Source organism: Sminthopsis crassicaudata, chromosome 4, assembly GCF_048593235.1.
Source record: "Sminthopsis crassicaudata isolate SCR6 chromosome 4, ASM4859323v1, whole genome shotgun sequence".
In the NCBI taxonomy this organism is placed as follows: domain Eukaryota; kingdom Metazoa; phylum Chordata; class Mammalia; order Dasyuromorphia; family Dasyuridae; genus Sminthopsis; species Sminthopsis crassicaudata.
The window spans coordinates 389,977,496-389,989,381 of record NC_133620.1 but is presented as its reverse complement, the minus strand read 5'-3'; the positions used below and the strand labels follow the sequence as shown (position 1 = coordinate 389,989,381).

Below are 11,886 nucleotides of genomic sequence, written 5' to 3'. Positions count from 1 at the left end.
TATTTGACTCAAGTCCCATAAATGCTCCACTTTTCTTCTGCCTCTGTCTTTTTTTTTTCCAGCAGAAATCTGCATCCTCATTCCCTTTGTTTGCTTTCTTCTCCAGGATATGGCACATATTATTGAGTATTATATGAGAATACTATACTGGAATCCCAACCAACAATGTTAAAATTATTTCATACTTAGAGGAAAATAATGCCCACTAGTTATTTAAGCTATTTTATGCTGAGGCCCTTCCTTCATTACAAAAGAAGTTATCTTTTGAGATGCCTATGGGAATTTTTTTCTCCCTTTGGTTGGTACTTTATCTCAATTTTTTATTCCTCATAAATAAAATCATAAATCATAGAACTATAATGATGAAGGGACTGCAAAGATTACCAATAAAACACTATTAATCTGAGACCTCAAGAGATTATGTACTATGCCCAAGTTCTCACAGCTACAAACTTCATTGAAATAATTTGAATTCAGCCACATTGACTCCATTTCCAGTGCTTCTTCCATAGTATCTACAGTATAGAATAGATTCCCCAATACTTCAAGATAGCTAGATTGCACTGGATCTGGAATAAGGATTCCTAAATTGTGGGACAGCTAGATAGCACAATGGATAGAGTATTGGCCCTGAAGTCAGGAGGACCTGAGTTCAACTCTAGACTCAAAACACTTAACATTTTCTAGTTGTTTGACCCAGGGCAAGGCACTTAATCCCAATTGCCACACAACACAAAAATTAGTTTAAAAGAAAAAGAAAAGAAATTTCTGAGTTCAAATCCAGGCTTAGATACTTAGACACTAGTTGTGTAATTCTAGGAGAGTCACTTAATCAGTGTGTGCCTCAGTTTCCTCAACTATAAATGGGGATAATTATAGCACCTACTTCCCAGGATTGAGGATCAAATGAGAGACTATTTCCAAAAGGTGCTTAGCATAATGCCTGGAAGGTAGTAGGTAAATTATAAATGTTTATCTCCTTCTACACACTTTCTCCCATACAATAATCTAGAGTGGCAAAATTTCATAGATAGTAAAGCTATGCTTTTTGCCACTGATCATCTCAAAAGCACAGTCACAATACATATAATGAGCCTTTTCTGAGTAAGATGCTGCATTGTTAAGGAATATGTTAGGGTACAAATAATAAAGACATTCAGTGATAATGCCTTTGATAGAATTAACTGAATACTCTAGATCATTTCTGGAAACTACAAAACTAAAATAAAGTCACCATAAATATTTAGTTCTGATGAATAAGCTGCATGAATTTGTTAGTTGAATGTGTCATTCTGCTTAGTTCGAGTTTTGATGGCCAACCACCTTTGGACCAAATGCTTAGTAAAATTATGAAAAGTTTCTGCTAATAATAATAGTAACATTGCCTTTAAATTGTCCAGCAATATACCTCTTACAAAGTACTTTATATAGCTGACCTTATCATTATGTTATCTTATATTAATTATATTACATATAACATTAATTATATATGTATATTATATAAATTATATTATATATTTTATTATCATATATATTATAAAGCATACATCTTATAATAGTCCTGATAGGTAGGGCCTATTATGTTATCATCTCCAATTTATAGATGAGAAATCAAGGGTCAAGAAACATCATTGATTTATAATCCTAAGATCTTAGATTTCTCTAGTTCAATTTCCTTGTTTTATATGTAATTAGCCAATCTAAGGGGTTTGTGACTCAATCATCTCACAAGTGACTATGCTTTAAAGGCACCATTTGAACCAAGAGATTTTGATTCTAGAGCCAGTACACATTTCATATTCCACTCTGACAGGATAAAAAATCAAGAAACTAACAAATGCCAAAGGTGAGCTTAGCAGATCTCCTGATTTTTGTTCCAAAACTTTTGACAATACCTTAATTATCAATTAAAATTTATTAATCCATTGCTTTGTGGCAGTTATTGGTCATACAAAGACAAAATAAAAAAGACCCTATCATCAATGATATTGTATACAACACTTTTACAGATGAAAGCATACAAAATCTACAGAGAATAAATCTAAAAAAATAATTTGGAATAAGAGAGCTCACTGAGATGTGCAGGAAAGGCAACTGGAATGAGATGGCATTTGAGCTAAGTGTTAAGGGGAATTAGAAGTTTCAAAATGAAAAAGTGAAGAAGGCGTATATTTCAAGCAAGGAGAAAGAGATGTCATATAGTGTTTGGGGAATATCAAGCAGGTATCTTACCAGCTTTAACTTTAGTTTTTATCAAGAGTTGAACTGAGGAACACAAAGGATAATAAACATTTCAGTTAAAATAAAATTAATATTTGATTCTTTTATCCACTATTATTAATTAAAGATGGATATGCCTTACCCTAATTCAGCTAAACCTTATTGTGATCACAAATTATATCATTTGGTTGTCTTGGTTTTATTTTATGTGTGTGTTGAAGGAAATGTACTCTTCAGAGAGGTTTTTTTTCTCTCTCTGTCCAGCCCTTCACTCATGCTTATTTTGCTTAATCCCCATTTAAGTAGATGCTCATCCTCCAAAACATCATAAACACTTCTATGATAGAAATGGGAGTCCCTCCAAACTAAAATTTGACTTATAGCACAAAACTAATTTATGATTTGCTTGCTTATCTAGTATTTTCTTGGGGGAAGGTGGTGTTTTTCCTATTCCCTGTTCCATTACAAAGAGTTGTCCCTGTGATATAAACAGAAAAAAAAAAATGAGCAGTCTAATTCTGTTAGTTAATAATGTTGAAACTTTAGGTCCTAAAATCACTTTATTTCCATAGGTCCTAAAATTACTTTATTTCCAGAGAAGGTCTTTCAGATTAATGGGTTTAAGATGATTTATAAATGCCTCCATCTCGATTGGCAAAAGGTTTCCTAGCAAAAATACATAGATGCTGAGTTGGACATTTTTAAAATACCTACTTATTAGGAAAATTTTTACAGAGTTCAGCAGATAGTCCTCTGCAGTGTTATATCATAAGTAGCTGAAAAGGACAATAAACTTTGCAGCAGCTTGATATAAGACCCAGCTAAGGCAGATTATAGTCATCAATTCAAACAATGAAAACAAAATGGTGCCTAGAACAATTGGATAACGGGCTTTTTCTTTATGACTTCACAGTTCATCAAAGAACACCATTTTCACACAATTTCAGAATGTTCAAGCAATTCCCACAGTAGAAAGATCTCAAATCTCCTAAAAAGAAGCAAGCTCCCAACCTTTCCATATGGCATTTATACACACACAAAATACTTGTTAAAATATGATTGTAAAATCCATTATAAGATGTGAATTTGCTTTGTCTTGGGTATCCTTGGTTCTTACTACCATTATGTTTATAATTGATTTATTTATAGCTAGCCATTTCCTCGACTGATCAATGAACTCACTTTCTCTCTTTAATAATATGATAGGAAAGCTGAATTGACAGAAAGATTTAGAACAAACCTAAGAGAACCTTCCTTGAAAGGAAGCCTGCTCTATTAGACAACTATCTCTTTTGAAAAGAGAAAACAATGAAGAGTCAAAGAATTCCTCATCACAAACAAGCTAACGGAACTTGTAGAAACTTACATAGATAATTTCCAAATTCATCAAAATATATTTTGGTTTCTTATAAGCTTAATATTAAATATCAGCAGAATTAAGTCTGATTTGTAACTATTCAACACATAAAGTGACAGATTCTTATCACTGCCTTTCAATATTCATCAGTATTCTTTGTTCCTTCCCATTTAGTTTTTTTTTTTTTTTAATGTGATCATAGATAGAGTAACCATATTTTTCCAGTTTTCCTTTTCTCCTTTTCCTTATCTTGTAAAGATCTTTCCAAATTTCATTATGATCCTATTATTTGTCTCCGCTGTATTATAGGAGCAGTTAGGTAGTACATAGGATAGAGGGCATGGTCAGGAAAACATAAATTCAAATCTGATTTCAGACACTAGTTATGAGGCTCTGAGTAAACCATTTAACCTTGTTTGGCTCAGCTTCCTCATCTGTAGAATGAGTTGGAGAGAAAATAGCAAACCATTCTAATACCTTTGACAAAAAAACTTCAAGTGGTATAATGAAGAGTTGGACACCATTCAAACTACTCCAGAAAAACAATTTGTTTTATATTGTGTTACATAGCCAATGACCCATAGCTGGATAAAATCAAGATTTCTTCCACTTTTTTTGCAATTACAAACAAAATACTATTCTCTAAATATAAGCTAATTGTTTTTTATGTATATGTGTATATCAATTAGATCCAAACAATGGCAATATTATGACTAGGAATAGCAATTTTTATAATATTAAATAATTTTGGATGATTACTTTTCAGAAAGATTTCACTTTTTTATTATTCCAACAATAATGAATGCATGTATTTTCCCCACAACTCTGATAGCATCCATTATATCAAATTAGTTTTGGCAATTTGATGTACATGAAATAATACTTCAAGGTTGTTTTTTATTTACATTTGCTTAGTTTGAATATTTTTTCAAATCAACAATCTCTTTCCTCTTTTGAAAATTATTCATACCCTTTGACCATTTTCCAATTAGCAACTAGGGATTGTCATTCAAAACATAAATAGGTACTCATTTATTTGAAATATAAAGTATATATCTACCACATTAGTCAAAGTTATTTGTCAAAACCTATTTTTAATCTGATTATTTTAGCTTTATTCCTGCCTAGTACATTATAAATACTTACTAATAAATGGTATATTGAAAAGTAAAGTTATATTATATAACAGGAGTGGGGCACTTTTTTCTGCCAAAGATAATTTAAATATTTATAACATCACTCATGAGCCACATGCAATTATCAATTTAAAAACTCAAGCATTGGGAAGTTGTTGTAACCAGCTTTCAGTTCATCATCACCTGAGGTTGCCTTGGCAGGACCAGACCAAATGATTTTGTAGGCCATTACAGACTGGAAATTCCCAGAGAATTTACTATGTATCAGCCATTATTCTAAACTCTGGGATTCAAAGAAAAGTAAAAACAGTCATTGCCTTCAAAGAGTTCATAGTCTAATGGTAAAGAAAAAAATGCAAATTATGTATAAATAAGATATATCCAGGGCAGGACAATTTCAGAAGCAATACACTATATAAAAAATAGAAAATTCCTGAAAACACTTCAAAACCAAAAAAATACCTATTTTTAGGAAATTACCTAAAAATTCTTTACAAAGGGAAAACAAATTCCCTCAAAAGTATTCAATTTATTTAAGATGAATAAAAATAATGAGAGTTCTATGCAGAAATCCTTAGTGCACTGCCTAGTGATAAGAGTAAAGAAAATGTATTTCTATATAATGCTCTTTTAAAAATCCTAACTGAAATTTCATGAAGAATTAGGCCACCATTGTCTTTAAAATGTCTACTCTCTACAGAAATAGCCTTATTAAGTTTTCAGTTTTTTGATTTTGCTTTTTTTAAGTCATTACCCTCCTGATCTGTATCATTTTTCCCCTGAAGTGATCTTTGTTTTGTGACACTAACTTTCACAAAGCTACTCATTATGATGTCACAGTGTATGAGGGTTATAGGTGAAGCAGTAACAAGAACAAATGATTTCTTCAGACTCACATCTTCATTTTCTTTCAAATATATCTGGTAATAAAAGACAGGGTAATCATAAAAATGCAAATGAGAGATATATGATGTATCAAAGGAATTCTCTTTCAATATGTCAGGTCTGGTTACCTTTACAAATTTTACTAACAACTGATTCAGGAAAACTGCCCAAGAAAAGACTAGAATTTGAGGGAGTAAAACAGAGACTAGGGACATAAATGACTTTTGTTTGCCAGAATTCAAGACTAAGTGAAGACTAAAATACTAATGAAATTAGATTGTTTGAAGCAATTTTTGTCAGACTCTACTCATTTAGATTTATTTCCAGCTCTCCAAACTTCACCATCATTTACCTCTTACCCAGAAAGATCCCTCTGAACATGTGACCTCCTCACCCCATTAGTGAGTTCCTTCTGCAGTCTCAATTTTAAAGAAATACCAAGGCCAGCCATACTTCTGTATCCACTGCAAACTCTGGACTTCATCATCATAACCTACAATATGAATATCTTATTTCCTGAGATCCTCCTTTTTCAGTTCCCTCTTATATGTTTTCTTTCTCTCATTAGAATTTGAGCCCTTTAAATTCAGGAAACTTTCTTTTTGGTTAAATTTGTATTCTAGGACTTAGCATAGTGTCAGGCACATTCTTAGTGCTTAACAAATGCCTCTTGACTTCGAAACATCATCATGAATTGTAATTAGAAAAATTAAGAAATTCGGAGTCAGTCAATTGAGTAATGATGCATTTTTCTTGTGCTACATTATTCAGTTAATCAATAAACACATTCTGACTATGTACCAGGCATTATGCTAGATGATGAAGTTACAAAAATGTTTGAGAACAGATTAGAGAACAGGATTTCTTGATTCCAAGTCCAGCACTCTGTTCTTTTGTTTCATTCATGTCTCTCCTAGAGGGCTCCCTTTGGCAGTACATACTAAAATTGGAATGATACAGAGAAGATTAGCATGGCCTTGAGTGGGAATAACATGCAAATTCCTGAAGCATTTCTCTCTCTGGGTATCAAAATATTTTATAAGAAACTAATGTGAAATTAACATATGAAGAAACACTCAATGTGGTTTGAAATTCTCTAATAATTTCAGAGTAAAAAAGCTACTAATGAATTGCCCAGCATACAGATATCCTAATGGATAGAATAATGATCCTGGGAGCAGAAAAACAAGTTAAAATCTGGTTTGAAATATTTACTAGCTGTGTGACCCTGGATAAGTAGCTTATTAATTTCTCTCATTTTCTTCAACTAAAAAAGGAGAATAATAGTAGTTTCCACTTTCCAAAGTTGTTGTATAACTTAAATTAGATAATATAAGTAAAGTGCTTAGTACAGTATTTGCACATAGTAGGTACCTAATAAATGTTATTTATCTTTTGTTTTCCCTTCCTCCAAGCTACCAGCAATGTGAAGTGTCTTGAAGGTATTCTATCAGGTGATACTGAAGACAACTCCTTTGCTTTCTAGTCTGTTTCTTTAGTCTGTTGCATGATTTGAGATTTTCCAACAAGATATTCTTGCCAAGAAAATACTTTGGCTTCAGAATATGGCTAGCCCTAAGAGATAACTATAAAAATGGGGAAATTTTATCGTTGTAACACTCTCAAATTGAAGTGGAATTCAATATTGGGACAACAACGTACTAGCAAAAATAAGTCTGAAAGTTTCCATATATAATAACAAAGAATTCTAGCCATAGGAAAACATCAAAGTCTATTTTTCCTTTTCTTCCAAAGTATTTGGCCCATCTCTCCCCAAAAAGTTGCCATGAAAATGAAATATCTTTGGGAAACATTTTATTCTCACCTTTTTTCCCCTCCAACTTCTCTTAAAAGATGGATAATCTGACATACTTGTTTGACTTAATTGGATACATGGATGATAACAGATCTCATTGCTTGCATTAAACTTTTCATGCATCTCCTCCAGAGTTATACCAAAGATAAAGTTTTATAACAGAAAATTCATATTCTTTCATATATATATATATATATATATATATATATATATATATATATATATATATGTGTGTGTGTGTGTGTGTGTGTGTGTGTGTGTGTGTAAAATTACAGCTCTGAGGGATAAGTATGGGCAATGCTTTGAGTAAGAATGTATTTTTTAAAAATGGTCATGAACCCTGCTAGATTTTCTTTCTTCTTTCACATTACTATAAAATACTTGAAAGACAATCCTTGTTATTAAAAAAAAAAAGAAAATAAAAACCTGTGTTCAGTGATAATGATTCCTTTCTTTCCATCTCTAAGCCTACATATTGTCAACTTTCTAGTTCAGAAACTGAGGACTCAGGAATGAAAAAGGTGCTATATTTTGATATCTGGGGATTTTCCAACTATTTGAATTGCAAGACATTAACAACTGTGACCTTCGTATATAACATTTCTAACTCTCACAGTTATTACTTCAACCCCCTGATTTCTATTTATCCCAGAAATAGCCAAGGTAGATAGCCTATAGAGTGAAAGTTTCTGTTCTTCATAATGAACTTTCACTATATTCCCTTTCTTCACTTGTGCTTATTAATTATCATTAGACACTAAGGTAGAAATCCTATGTGGTCTTCCTAAACACACACTTTTACTTCCTTTTACATATTAGATGTCTAGAGCAAACTTTTATTTATTCATTTGAAAATTAGAGATATTTTGAAAATTATAAGTATGTGCAAAAACTTTTTAATTTGATATAATCAAAATTTTCTATTTCGTGATTTTGATTAAATCAAATTAAAAAGTTTTTGCACAAACAAAACTAATGCAAACAAGATTAGAAGGGAAGTAACAAATTGGGAAAACAGTTTTACAGTTAAAGGTTCTTATAAAGGCCTCATCTCCAAAATGTACAGAGAACTGACTTTAATTTATAAGAAATCAAGCCATTCTCCAATTGATAAATGGTCAAATGATATGAACAGACAATTTTCAGATGATGAAATTAAAAGTATTTCCACTCATATGAAAGAGTGTTCCAAATCACTACTGATCAGAGAAATGCAAATTAAGACAACTCTTAGATACCACTACACACCTGTCAGATTGGCTAAGATGACAGAAAAAAATAATGATGAATGTTGGAGGGGCTGTGGGAAAACTGGGACACTGATGCATTGTTGGTGGAGTTGTGAAAGAATCCAACCATTCTGGAGAGCAATCTGGAATTATGGCCAAAAAGTTATCAACATGTACATACCCTTTGACCCAGCAGTGCTACTACTGGGCTTATATCCCAAGGAAATACTAAAGTGCGGAAAGGGACCTATATGTGCCAAAATGTTTGTGGCAGCCCTTTTTGTAGTTGCTAGAAACTGGAAAATGAATGGATGTCCATCAGTTGGAGAATGGTTGGGTAAATTATGGTATATGAAGGTTATGGAATATTATTGTTCTGTAAGAAATGACCAACAGGAAGAATACAGAGAGGCTTGGAGAGACTTACATCAACTGATGCTGGAGTGAAACGAGCAGAACTAGGAGATCATTATACACTTCAACAGTGATACTGTGTGAGGATGTATTCTGATGGAAGTGGATATCCTCAACATAGAGAAGAGCTAATCCAATTCCACTTGATCAATGATGGACAGAATCAGCTACACCCAGAAAAGGAACACTGGGAAATGAGTGTAAACTGTGAGCATTTTTTGTTGCTGTTGTTTTTCTTCCCAGATTATTTTTACCTTCTGAATATAATTCTTCCTTTGTGACAACAACAAAATTTGGTTTTGCACATATATATTGTACCTAGGATATACTATAACATATTTAATATGTATGGGAATGCCTGCCATCTAGGGGAGGGGGTGGAGGGAAGGAGGGGAAAATTTCAGAACAGAAGGGAATACAAGAGATAATTTTGTAAAAAAAAAATTACCTATGCATATGTACTTTTAAAAAAATGTTATAATTATAAAATTAATTTAAAAGAAAGAAAATTATGTTTTAATGCCATTCTCTGCTGCAAAGATATTGTACCATCTCACATTTCCCAACTAAGTCAGGGTCATATAAATTTATAATGTGAAAAACCTGTCACAGGGAATGATGATGCTACTTCAAGAAATACATGTCTTCATAATAATAATCTTTTCTTACTAGTAGGGTTTTGGCTGTGGCACCTATATCTAAGATTGAATGGGACCCATCATCTGGACCTGAAATGAGAATGCTTTTCTCTTAGTCAGGAGATCAAGAAATATAATTCTAATAATTTTATGGTCTAGATTGTAATGTCACAATTTCTCTAGATATGTTTTCTTCACTATAAAGTAAAAGAAGATCAATTGAATGTCCCTCTATAATAAGTGAAAATTATGGATAGTTATTTTAAGATTTAGGCATATTTAGAAAACAATATTGTGGGATGAATAGATGATCTTTTCATATTGGTATTCCTTCTAGTGATATAGATCCCAACCCATCTATGCCATACAATCCAAATGTAACTCTATCCATGACCTCCCACAATTCCACTCAATGGTCTAGAGCAAGGGTCCTCAAACTACGGCCCGCAGACCAGATGGGCTCGATGAGGATGTTTATACAGCCTGCCTATGAAAAAATCAGACCCAAAGTGAAGTTTGACCTAAACTCATGTTAGCAACACACATTTCCGGCACTGAGCTGAGGCGGCAGAGACAGAGTGTGAGATGCACCTACAGTTTGAGGGACAGTGAATTGGCCCACAATTTAAAAAGTTTGAGGACCATTGGTCTAGAGAGTATCTTTCATTTCTCTTGACACATCAATTATCCTTCTTGCTATGATTATCCAATCTTCTTATTTTTAATCTTATATTTCTTTGATGGCATCCCAAAAGAATAATATTATGCAACTGTTTAAAAAGCAACATAAACTTGCAGTTATCTGCAGTTTTTGTCAAATAGTAAATTCTTATCCCAAAAGGTGGAGCCTTTGGGTTTGTCAAATACTAGATTGTTATAGTCATAAGTTATTTTGTTCTTTGAACCTAACCCATTCCGCTGATCAACTTTTCTATTTCTTACCCAGTAGCAAACGGTTTTGATGATTGGTGTTTTATAATATAGGTTTAGATCTGGTACAGCTAGGCCACCTTCATTTGCTTTTTTCTTCATTAATTCCTTTGAAGTTCTTGCCCTTTTGTTCTCCCAGATGAATTTTGTTGTTATTTTTACTATATCAGTAAAATAGTTTTTTGGGAATTTGATTGACATAGCCTAAAAAAATAGAGTAGTCAGCCAAGATGTTAGAGAGGACACACACATCTATTTAAACTCTGGCTTTACTCTCAGAATTTATTTCATGATAAGGCCTCTGAATTAATGCTTGACTAAAAAACCCACAAATAATTACCAACAGAAGATATCCTCAAAATTCACCAGAAAAGATGTGGTTTTGCTCGGGGGCGGGGAAGGTTAGATTTGGCACAGGCTGAAGGCAGGCAGCAGCAGCACAGCAGACAGTGAGAGTAAGGCAGGCAGCTCACACTGAGGAGAGGAGTGTGTGGGGGGTGATCTCAGCTGTTTCTGGGGAGAGCTTTACCACAATGTTGGCTACTTAGCCCTGGCAGCAAACTAGTAGACTAGCAGAGAAGCTTTAAACACAGAGGGTAAAGACTATAACCCCGAAAAGCTAGAGGCTTTCAGGACCTACCCACACTCACCCTGAGTGACTCAGCAAGCTCTCAGAGTGTCAGAGTACCGATGCAGCATAGCCATTGCTGTCCTGCTAGTGCTACACTGCTGCCCCCTGCAGTCTGTAGAGGAAGCTTAGTAATACCATTCACCCCCCCCAAAAAAAAAAAAAAAAAAAAAAAAACAACAAGCAGGCTGCATTTATTTTTGTTTTTGTTTGTTTTTGTTTTTGTTTTGTTTTGTTTTTATATAAGTTAGTTTTCTTTGATTCTTCTTTGGCAAAATGAACAAAAAATTAAAACGGACTCTATTGATAGCTTCTATATGGATAGAGATCAGACTTTAAACCTTGAGGAGAATAAAAACAGAATGTCTCCAGATGAATCCCCAAAAGAGGATATGATCTGGTCCTTAACACACAAGACTCTCATAGAAGAAATTAAAAAGGCTCTTACAAGAGAGCTAGAAGAAAAATGGGAAAAGGAAAGTGAAACTTGGCAAGAGAATCTGGATGAGTCACTCCGCTCATTTAAAGGTAGAGTGGATAAAGAAATCAAATCTCTAAAAAACAGAATTAGTGAGTTGGAAAAAGAAAATAGCTCTCTAACACATAAAATTGTCAAAATGGGGGAAAAAATTC

The 11,886-nt window shown here is 33.2% G+C and overlaps 1 non-coding gene across 1 annotated transcript; it reads left to right on the top strand.

Moving 5' to 3' along the window:
* The first annotated feature begins 6,518 nt into the window (after positions 1-6,518).
* On the top strand, positions 6,519-6,620 carry LOC141541998 (U6 spliceosomal RNA). The gene has a single exon (XR_012482006.1). It is a non-coding gene; the product is annotated as a U6 spliceosomal RNA (small nuclear RNA).
* Positions 6,621-11,886: the final 5,266 nt, after the last annotated feature.